The sequence below is a fragment of the Macrobrachium nipponense genome, chromosome 15, assembly GCF_015104395.2.
Source record: "Macrobrachium nipponense isolate FS-2020 chromosome 15, ASM1510439v2, whole genome shotgun sequence".
NCBI lineage: Eukaryota > Metazoa > Arthropoda > Malacostraca > Decapoda > Palaemonidae > Macrobrachium > Macrobrachium nipponense.
In genome coordinates this window covers 1,111,914-1,123,729 of record NC_087208.1, presented here as the reverse complement: position 1 = coordinate 1,123,729, position 11,816 = coordinate 1,111,914, and the positions used below count along the sequence as shown (strand labels likewise).

At 37.9% G+C, this 11,816-nt stretch overlaps 1 long non-coding RNA gene across 1 annotated transcript in view; it reads left to right on the top strand.

The window, feature by feature from the left end:
* LOC135226770 (uncharacterized) overlaps positions 1–9,871 on the top strand; it is a 69,490-nt gene extending 59,619 nt beyond the window's left edge. The window contains exons 7-8 of the long non-coding RNA XR_010317268.1: positions 79–176; positions 9,698–9,871. This is a non-coding gene — a long non-coding RNA (uncharacterized LOC135226770). The remainder of the gene's footprint in view (positions 1–78; positions 177–9,697) is intronic.
* The last annotated feature ends 1,945 nt before the right edge of the window (positions 9,872–11,816 follow it).

Sequence of the window (11,816 nt, the reverse complement as noted above, 5' to 3'; positions counted from 1 at the left end):
GGCAGTGAATGCTGCCGTTTTTCGATCAGTGATCTCATTCATTTCCATATCTAACCAATTCTTTTCTTTTCATTTCAGTCCAATGAAGGGGACCTAAATGGGAAGCCAAATTCCAGTACCATATGAGCCCCGGTGACCATCTGGAAAGCAACATGGTTCATATTCCAGGGATCCAGGTAAGATATCATTAAAACTGATAGGTGATATACGGGTTACTCAACCTCATATGTTGATTGTGAAAACCCAGGTGAATACTAAAGCCATCCATCCATTTAGTCCATAATGAAGAATGCACAGGAAAAATAGAAGAAAGTATTGCAAATAGATGAAAACGAGGACGGGTCCTGGTGAAAACAAAAAATAAATTCTCATCACACTTTGCAATGATGTTATGGCATTGCGTACTGCAGTCTGAATAGCCTTGTCCCATTCTCTCCTTTCCTCTCTTCGCTCCCCCACCCCCTCCCCCTCCCCTCACTCTCTTGCTCAGTCTGTGCGATAATGGAGTCTGAATTTCATCACAATTCGAATGATTTGTATACCCTGTGCTGTTGGTTTTAATGTTTTTGATGCTTTCAAATTGATTTCCATTACTACCATACCGCGTTAATAAAATTTCTTAGATGACTGAAGTCCTAATGTTTTGTTATCTCTTTAGAAAAGGTTATTTTATTTTGAGTCTGGTTAAGAAAATTATTAAGTTCCTATATCGCGAAGCGGAAAGGATAAAGTTCCAGAGATCTCTTGCTTAATTAGTTGATCGTTTTTAACTGCCAAAGAATTGCATCGCCTGAAACGTTTTCAAGAGGAAGTTGGGAAGATATGAAAGTCTTGACGAAGCAGTTTTAGCTTTGAGTGTATTCCTACTATTTCGTTGAAAGAAAACAAGAAATATTTCTGTTTTACGATTCAAAATTAGGTCGCATTCAATTACCAGAATGAATTTTCATATTATGCATGTTACATTAAAAGCTTACAAAGAATTCATTATGCTAATTGGTGCCAAGGGAAATGTTTACTGGAAATCAGGAAACTGTTGATCCAGTTTCATTTCGAAAGCAAATCCTGTGAAAAGTGACACCCTGTAATATGTTGGAAGTTTTTGCATTAGTCTTTGAAAGTTGACGCTTAGGAATACATTAACCGGTTGGCCCTTGTGTCTTTTCCTGTTCACTTTGTCTCTTCAGTTGCAAGAGAGTAAATTGTTTGTTGAGGGGAATAATTGTGTTCGGAATTTCTGTGCTATGGTTACAGATTCAGTAAAATGTAATAGAGCCAGTTGTTTCACTGAGTGAGATAAGGACATCACTTGCAAGTAGGGAAGAGGCAGAGAGAAGTCTCGTATGGTGGAAGAGAAAAGAGTTGGGCAAAATTACTTGCCATTTTGTGTCCACCGAAGGATTTCACTTTGTAAATTCAGTCTTTCTGATAATGATTAATTGTGTAGTTCTGTTTACTGGTGTAAGATCAACGGTGGTTAGTTCCCACACAAAAAAATACACAATACGGCATTTCTCAACATCGGCAACATTGCCTTAACATCAGTTAGGCCTTATTGGTGTTGGGGGCAGGGGCGGAGTAGTGCGGCTGCACCTCATGCAGAGCATTGTTGGCGTTACTCAAGGTTCTTTGCAGCGTGCCTTCAGCCCCTAGCTGCAACCCCTTTCTTTACTGTACCTCCTTTCATATTCTCTTTCTTCCATCTTACTTTCCACCCTCTCCTAACAACTGAGGCTTCCCTCCTGTTACACCTTTCAAACCTTGTATTGTCGATTTCCGTTTCAGTGCTGAATGACCTCATAGGTCCACGATGCTTGGCCTTTTGGCGCCTTTTACGCTATTGGCGTCATTAGCATAATCCAGTGTTTGCACTGAAAGACATTACCCCTCAGGGAATTGCATTCACCGTACATATGGTTGCACTGCCTGGCGTCAATGCTCCTGTAATTACCTCTTTGTTCCTTCGAGGGACTGATGATGCTTAGGACTGTATACTTGATCGCCATTTCGTGGATCGGCGAAGTATTGGTTTTGAAAATGAATATGTCGGCATGTTACTTTTTTAGCTTCATTGTTAAGAGTTATGCTTCTGATTTTCAGGATACCAGAAAAGCCTGGAACTAGGAGGGTTTAGAGAGAGAGGGAGAGAGAGAGAGAGATGAATTAAAATTAAAATTACCATTAATGATTCTAGACCATTTTGATTTATATTTCACTAAATTACCAGAAGAGAAATAGAAATAAGGAGAGAAAAATAAACTGGAATTTCTCAAGAAAGACATTTCAGCATTGAATCATCTCGCCTCGCCATTCAGATGACTCTCTCCTGAGGGCAGTGAACTCCTCTGGAGGAATTCGGAAGTGGCCCACTTCCTCCACGTCGATGTCGATCAGAGAGTTATTTATTTTCTGAGATATTTCCCGATGAATGGGAGGATGAAGAGACGGGGAAGATAGAATAACGCTCTGTAAATTCTCGAGTATTTTGGAACAAGTCTTCGTCTCAAATGGATCTGTATCTTTTCAGATGCATGTCAACGATTTCCTTTTCTACTTACCTGGATACACCACTTTATATGCAGAATCTAATTGGAAGAACGTAATTTCAGAATTAGCGGTTCGTCTTTTTAAGCTTGGTAAATTCTCATCATTTTTACTTTATTAGACCTTTTTATTCATATTCATTGTATCTTTTCATTTTGACAAATAATGAATAGAGGTATCCGTCATGTTTAATGTCTTGGGAATTATCTGCTTTGGCTATGAGACCAACCAGCGTCATTTCACGAACTAATCCAACGTATCAGTTTGATCTTTAAACTTTCTCTGAAACGCCCCGAGACTCAACTTACTTTGAAAGAGAAAAGAATAAACAACATCTTTAGAAAAATCACAGGTTTTCAATGTTTATTACAAAAACAAGCAACTTTTTCTCAATCTGATTGCGGGATGATGATCTCATATCCTCAAGCTTTTGTTGAGCCTATTTAGTTTTTGGTGCTTAATGAATGATATCTGAATGCACCTCAACCAAAACTATTCAAGGAAAACGACCTTCACTGACCACCACAACTCTGCCCCCAGCAACGCCAAAATCACCTCACTAAGACTTTCAGTATGAAAGGATAAAAAGAGCACTGATATGAGCATGGAGAACAGCAACAATAATAGTCATTTAATATGAATGTTTACAGCAACCGAATACAAACAGTTAGAAAGGAAAGAGCTCTGATCACCCGTGAGGTCAATCCTCTGTTAGTACCGGCTGCTTCAGGCCACAATATCGCAAACGAACGCAACAGCATTAATTCCCTTCCGAGATACCAATTACACGCAATAGCTTCAACTCGGGTAATGGTCGACCAAGCGAAGTGAAATATAATGCAATTAAAGCATTGTTTCATTTTGGAAATTAACTGAGCTTCCGACTTGTCAGCACAAATTAAAACGCCATACGTTTGGCGAAATGAGAGACAGCAATGATATTTTGAGGTATTCTGGCCTGTAATGTACTGAGAGCAAATGCTTTATCAAAGGAACTAAAATCCTGGCAACCACTTCTGGACATCAAGGAAAAGAGGAAGTAAAGTTTTTATGAGAGTCCTTTGTATTTACTTACCTACTTGTATTGTTAAATACTGGTTTGTTGCTATACGATCGATTCCTACAACGGTCATTTACTTCATGCAGGTTGATCCAACTCAGGAAACGAAAACTGGTTTCACCCTCAGAGGGCTAAAGTAAAAAGGGAAAATCTAATGATGATCAAATAATTGTTGACATCAAAAGTAAAAAAAAAAATTAAAGAAATAGCAATACCACCAACAATAGTAATAAGTTCAACCATGATGACGTACTGGCATATTACGCTGATTAAATGACAAACAAGCTATAATTTTATAATATGAAATATGGATTGTAAAATCACCAAACATATACTTATTTTTCAGTCGAATGAAAAATTATTCTAAAAGCAAAACGGGAAGGAAATAAATAAAAGGAATATCTGCGTCCATATTTCTTGAGCACAAATACTCAAAGCCAGAAACACAAATACACACTTTGCCAAAGACTCACTCGAGTCGAGAACCTACTGCAGAAATCCCTCGGTGACTGCTGTTGTCTGAAGGAGAGGATCTCGGGGCTTCTCCTTCGGGTGTTCAGTGCCAGAGGAATTGCTTCGACGCTCTGTATGGGATGGCTGTGTAAGCCTCCTCTCTCTCTCTCTCTCTCTCTCTCTCTCTCTCTCTCTCTCTCTCTCTCTCTCTCTCTCAGTACAAATTTACTATTTCCTTTCAGGATTGTTCTTTCTTTATACATTCGGAACTTTATCCGCTTCGGCACACTACCATTATTTACGGGCCTCCAGTTTGAAGACTCCTGTGCTGGCATAAAGCCACCTTTATCCAAACCAGCCACCAACCTTAGGGAAGAGCTTGGAGTCACAATGATATTTTTCCCATAAATCCCCCAGTCGTAGTGATTTATTTATATGATGTACACACACACACACACACACACACACACACACACACACAAACACACACATATATATATATATTTACTGTATATATATAATATATATACATATATTTATATACATATATATATATATATATATATATATACATATATATATATATATATATATATATATATATATATATATGTATGTATGTATATATATACTGTGTGTATTTGAGTTTATATATGCACATATATAGATATGACTTTCGTTACGAGGCTTTACTGGGGTAGCAACGTGGAAAGTGTAGTTCTCCAAAATGATTTTGTTACACATACCACGAGTAATACTAATTCATTCCCAGCGGTGATAGTTCAGAATATTCAGCATTTGCACAATACCCAATTGTGGAGTTTTTATGAATTTTCCATTTACCAGATGACATCTCATTGATTTTATTTTCTAAGTACAGTAAAAGGTTTTCCTTCAACTTTCCATGTGGAAATCAAGGACGACATGGAGGAGGTCTGCATAACACCAGCAGTAGGAAGTGACGTATTCAAATAAGCAGACGTCAAGACAGATGTAAAGGAAGCAGTATTGAAATACAAAGCCTTTGGATCACTTCACTAAAATCAAGTTAGGCCGCTGCCTCTCTTTCTGAGGCCTATTCATTGTTATGCAGGAAGCAGAACCAACAACGGATTATTTTAAGGCCCTTCTTGATGGGCGGGCGGGAGGGAGGGAGGGAGGGGTAGGAAGAGGCAATTTCGGGTGGGACAAAGAGCGTGAAGTGAACAATTGCCTTTGAATAGGAGACAAAGACACTGAGAATGTTCAAACACACACACACACACACACACACACACACACAGATGTGCAATAATTATGAGCATTCATAAGGCTACACTTAGTCTGAAGAAATTTCCCTTATGGTTATTATGACACGAGAAGCGCTATCCTTCATTTCTCTTTTCCCCTTTTTTTTTTCATTTTTTTCTTTTTTCGTTTTTATCGCATTAATAAACATTTTCCAAATCCGGATCGTCTTTGGAAATGACTGAATAGGTAATATAATCAAGTAGGCCCCTCAACGCCCCGCGGAATAAATTATGTGCCCAGTAATCAGTCGACTCTTGTGCGTAACACCTGGGATGGAGAGAGAAAGAGAGAGAGAGAGAGAGACAACTGACACGAGTGATCAGAATTCCACGAGAATGTAATATGAATGGGTGTAATATGAATGGGTGAGCCTCGACGAGGTAATCCGCACTACGCGGAGGTAAAACCATCCATAAGATATTTGCTTGATAATTTGAAAAGAAAGACGTTGATTTAAATCAAAATTGCACGTTCAGAATTAAGAGACTGGAAAGAATGAGAATCAGTTGGATAGTTAGAATTTCACCTATGTTCCGGTCCCTTCTTCCCGAACAACACGAGGATCCAGTTCGATCAATTCCTTTAGTTTCTCTAAAAATGACACTCACGCCTTCCTTCTGATCTTTTGTAGAGTAAAGCTTGTGGCTCGAAGGTCCTTCAGGTAATTGCTTCAACTTGATTAACTGCTGGAACAGTAACTTTTGGCTTCGGATATTTGGTTTGCTCTATTAACTAAAGAAAATGAAATATACAAAAATTGCTTCGATTTCATCCATTTTCATTTAAGCAGCATCCGCCTGCTTTCCGATATCGTAGATGATGTTTATTGCCCCCTCAAGATATTTTGATGTCTTTTGGGCTCTTTTAGAAGCGTTCCTCCTGCTCTGATTAACCATAAGAACACAAAACTTCTGACTAATTCAAAATGTCTTTCAAAGGCATGCCATCAGTTATCTGTAATCCAGATTTGACTAAATGATCAGAGAGACGCATCCCTCTAGAGTAGCATCATACTGACACTGGATGCTATTCTTCAGGTAGAACATCCGTCGTTGAAAGCACAATTCCAGATGAAATAGAATACGGGAGAATCCTCTGCAGAAGAGAGAAGAAGGGAGAAAACCTCTTTCCTTGAATTGCGCACAACTGATGATATCTGGGAGAGCTTTGCAATATATTAAATGATATAGCATTTGCAAAGGGGAGTCTCGCTTCCCTTGCGAATAATTCGGTTATTCAGATTTTCCATTATTTCTTAGCAAGCGCTGTTTCACATTAGAATCTTATCTTCCTTATTGAATGTTCCAGAAATTTTCACGGAATGTAATGAGATATCCAGGAGATGAGGAAAATACGTGACTAGCCTTTTGAAGCTCAAAGGGAATTAATGAAAAGCATTTGAGTTTGACTTAATTTTTTATATAAAAGTCATCGAATCCGAATCTGAAGTTAGATCGTTCAGATTTTGGAGGACACGAATTCTCTTGTAGGAGCCACCCGAAATATTGGTCAGCTCGCAAGTCATGGGAGAATTCGAGAATGCTTTTGTGACTAAACTTGGGATTAAGTGTTACTGTATGTCTGTAATCTTAAATCATGTTTGATAATAGTTAGAATTACAATGTTTAACCACTAACTGTTGTAGATTGATGATTATCTCCAAAGAGGCAATTAAATTCCTCCTAATTATTGATAGCAAATCTGTAATCAAAAGAAAATAGTGGTGTCGTTGCATAATTACTCCTAATGATTGTGATGCAAGTTGTTATATACCAATGGCCCTTTCAGTATGTCTCAAAATTCTTTGTTCTATTCCAGTTATTTCCTCGATATTTTCGCAATATTTGCTTATCAAATGTATTGTTTCCAATTCATCACAAACTTCTCTGTATAATTATGCAAATGACTTCTGTCATATTACTGGGGCTCGCTTTCAGGGGATTTGTTTTAATGAAATGGAATGCAAACATTTTCTCGCTCTCAAAGGACGTTTTCCTTTGATGCTTTTGGTGGAAAACAGGAGAAAGATCAAATGGAACCTCCGTTATTATCAGAGGATCAGGGTTAAACTGGACATCTGTACAAAATTTTAACCGGGGATTATTACCTGCTAGTTATTTCATTCATGATGAGATAAATAATATTTCACGAGGACTTTATCTCTCCCTTTGGTCGTTCGGGCGGCAAAGTTCACCTCACGATCCTCTTTGGGTGTATTAATTAAGTCTCTGGTCTCGCCTCAGTATCGCAGGATTGCCACTTTTATTTTTTTCTTAATAACGTTATTTCATTTCATTATCCGTTTCTGGGGAACTTACTATGCTTGACTTTAATTATATTGTGATATGAAACCATTATAATGAATAGTTCGTTTTATATCATACGTGTCTTAATACAGGCTTAAAATTGGCTAGTCAGAATGATTAGAAATTAGTTTTCCTGGAATACGCACCTACATGTAATTGCTAATGTTGTGAATATTTTAGTTATTCACAACTTGTTACTATCAAAACCATTTTATTAAACCTTATTTACGGGCAAGTGGTAATAACTACATCCATTTGCTTACAGAACAATGGGTTCAGTGTGTTGGGCATAATATTGGATAAGATCACTGAAATTATCTCTTTAAAACATACTCATGAAAAGATAGTCTTCATTTCCTAAACCATTAAACTGCCATTTATGAGATAACGAAATTATTAGAGCAATGGTAAAAGGTTCGAGAGATTGTACATATGAATCTCATATTTTTGCCAAAAATAATATCTTGCAAATTAAAACTTAAGGCAAAGATTCAGCAAAGCGACATCAAAAGTCGGTCTGGAAATATGAAACCCAGCGTTACTTTGTCTTCTCTGAGAACGGAAAATGCACGAAATGTCCCGTGACATTTGAAAATGCAGAGGGCATTTTTTTCCCGGTTGTTTGCCCCACTTTATTACAGAAATGCTGATGCCATTAAGAGAGGAGAGAGAGAGAGAAGAGAGAGAGAGAGAGAGAGAGAGAGCCTTAATAACCTTGCAATGTTTACTTGTGTTTCCATTCTTATTCATTTCTTGTGCAGTACATTTTCCTTTTCTTTTGTTTCCATTCCGGATATTTCTTCCACGTTTCCTAGTTTGTTGTCTTGCACTGACATTAAGCTTTCTTTTATTTTCCCTTTGGAGAAATGGAAAATAAAGGAAAGCTTTGGATAAAGGCTATGAACACAGTCATAACCATTTCAGTCTCGTTTCTCCCGTTCAACATAATTGCCTGCGCTGAAGTTGCCTATCTGCTTATCTACCTGTTTATCTACCTGTCTTACCTGTCTCGTAAAATCGTTTCATTCTATCGAGGTACAAAAAAAGCGCCTTAAATATTTATCGTTTAACCAGGGCGAAGGTTCTTTCTTTTTTCCTCAGAATAATTAAAGATCAGTGCTTCAAAACTCCACATTAAGTTCAGTTATAATTGAAGGCAAACAGGATAAAAAAAACAGGTATTTTTTCGATGCTAAAGCGTCAATTGATTCATTTTAAATTATTTACACGAAAGGTGTAGATATTAATATTATGAGACGTGAACAGTTTATACATTACGGGAAAATACTCACCGATTTTGAGAGCAGTTTATGCAGTTTTTAACCAAAAGATGATATTTGGTTAAAACGAAAGATTAATGAAAGGCGGATATTTCTAAAACCGATCTTAAAATTGTCGTATTTTTTCTCTCGTCCGTTTAATTAGATTCCACTTCGCGAAATCAAGAACGGCCCTTTTTACCAAATGCTGGCGATATGCTTATTAAGTTCGCTTAAAAAGAAATAAAAGAAATGGAATGATCCCTGAATGTTGGCCCTTTGCCTAGAACGATGTCTCATTGTCATCGCGTTCCTCTAATTCACTTCTCCACAAACCACACAAGAGCACCTTTGAGAAGTTTTCCCAATTGTACCCCTAAGTAGGCAGATTCTCCCATCTTTCATATAAGCTATTTGGGTACTGTTCTCTAACCAGGATGGTTTTAGTTAAAAAACCCTCTGACTTCTTTTGTGAAATCCACCTTCGACAGCCTCATTAATTTAATATATACACACAGAAGACTGCCGCGTTTCAAGTAGTAAGTTCGACGGGCGCCTCATGCAGCTTCTGTTTAGGTATTGTGGAGGCTGAGGCCAGGACACTTTAAGTACAGTGGATCGTTCTCCAGTGAGAAAAATAAGTAAAGGAAGAATGGAGCTGTGAATGAGGTCTTGTTTTTCCTTGTAGTCACTCAATTTTACATGGAGTGGACAAGCAAATGTAATCCATTTGTCATTTTCTATAGCATTTCCTTATCTAACCATTTCTTCTCTTTTTATTTTAGCTTGTGGATAGGGGACCGCCATGGGAAACCTAATTCCCTACCATATGAGTTCCGGTAACCATCTGGAAAGCCACGTGGTTCAAATTCCAGGGTTCCAGGTAAGTCATCATCAAAGGTGATAAGGGCTGAAAAGGTCATGATCATAAAAATCTGCTTAGACTGGAAGAGTAAACTACTCTGGCCATCCATCTAGATATAATATAAGTGAAAAGAGAGAAAAAAGAGAAACTATTGCGAAAGGTTGAACAAAATTCCCATCACACTTTTGCAAAAATCTTATGCCATTGTGTATTGCATCCATAATGTAAAAGGTTTACAGATATTGTATTATGCCGATTGATTTCTCAGGAAAATACTTACTAGAAAGTAAAAAATGCTTAATCCAGTTCCATTCAAATACAAATCCTCTGAAAAGCGACACCCTGTAATTTGTTGGAAGCTTTTGCATTATCCTGTCAGACTTTACCTTTGAGAGATACAGACGTTGGCCTGCTTGTTCCTGTGTTTCTTAGGATTTTCTGTTCGCCTTTTCATTTGTTTGAGAGTCAATTGCCCGTTAAAGGGAATAGTCAATTAAGTTACCTATACTCAGTGCTTTAATTCAACTCGTGTTGAGAATTACAGTGTTGGGTATGCAAAGTCGATAAGATAGAATAGAGCCAGTTGTCTCACTTGAGTGAGATATTGAGGTCACCTGCAAATAGGGAAAAGAAAGAAAGGAATGGCAACATTGCCTCAACATGAGCAATAAGACGACGTCTAGTGCCTGAATTGAAACCAGACTGTCTTCTTACGACAATGGCGTCGTTAATATATAACAACGTTTGCAATAAATCGTATTAGCCAAAAGGGCTGTAATTAGTATGCAAATGGTGGGACTGCCTGGTTTGAATGCTCCTGAGATTGCCTGCTTGTTCCTACGAGGGACTGATGATGGAAAGGACTGTTAACTGGGATATTGTTTCGTGAATCGTCGAAATCTTAGTTTTATAAAGCAATGTGTACATATTGTTATGAACTTTATTGTTTAGTTTATGGTTCTAATTATCAGGCTCCGAAGTCTGGAACTGAATGATGTGTGTGTGCGTGGTTGTGTGTGTGTGTGTGTGTGTGTGTGTGTGTGTGAGAGAGAGAGAGAGAGAGAGAGAGAGAGAGAGAGAGAGAGAGAACTGGAGATTAGAAAAATAATTGAAATTCCAATTTATAAGAAAATGAAATAGAAATTCAACCAAGAAAGTCATCATTAGATTATCTCGTCACTGTTCTGTTCATATTTGCCAGAAGTCAGTGAATCCCTACTGGGAAATTCTTCCTGATTCTTTGAAATAATGATTTCATAAATAAAACAAACTTATAAGTCTAAGCTGTGACATTCCCCACATCCTTCAGATTCCAAGTTCAGACTCAAATGGGGTCTGTCCATCTTGGTGTTCCAAAATCCACGAGATAACGAGAAAATGATAAAGGAGACAAAGAAAATACAAAGAGCCCCAGAAAGTGATAATTATTGGAAACCAGATAAAAACGGGAGAATAACAATAGAAAAACGCAGCGATAACAAGCGAATAACAGTGATGAAAATAGAATAGCATAAGCATAACGAGACTTTCCCCAATCAGGTCCCCCTCCCCCTCCTGGAAGACTTACCTAACGATCAATTAACCCTGTCAGCTATAAGTGTAACCCCTTTGTTTGCGAGGTGCCATTAGCTACGGTTGAAAGGAGTGAGAGCGAGAGATCCTGTGTTTGCCTTAGAGTTCTGTGGAATGTTCTGTCATAAGTTTTCCCCCATATATTACGGTAGCCTTATTTCGTTCACTGGTACCTACAGTAACCGAAAACGCTTATGCAATAGCAAAATTTTTGTAATATTTCCTACAATATCTTAATGCCAGAAATCGCCAGCACCCTTATTGATTAACATTCCAGGAACTTGGCACGCTGAAAGCCATTCCCCTGATGTCCTGATGAACAGTCCTAGGGAAATTCGTCAGTTACATTCCCATCGAGGAATAAAATATAAACCTGGTGGATCAGCGGTTATGGATGAAATACCTTGAGTTCCTAAAATAATATTATGCTCATCATCTGAAGACATGTTCCAAATTGGCTGATGCAG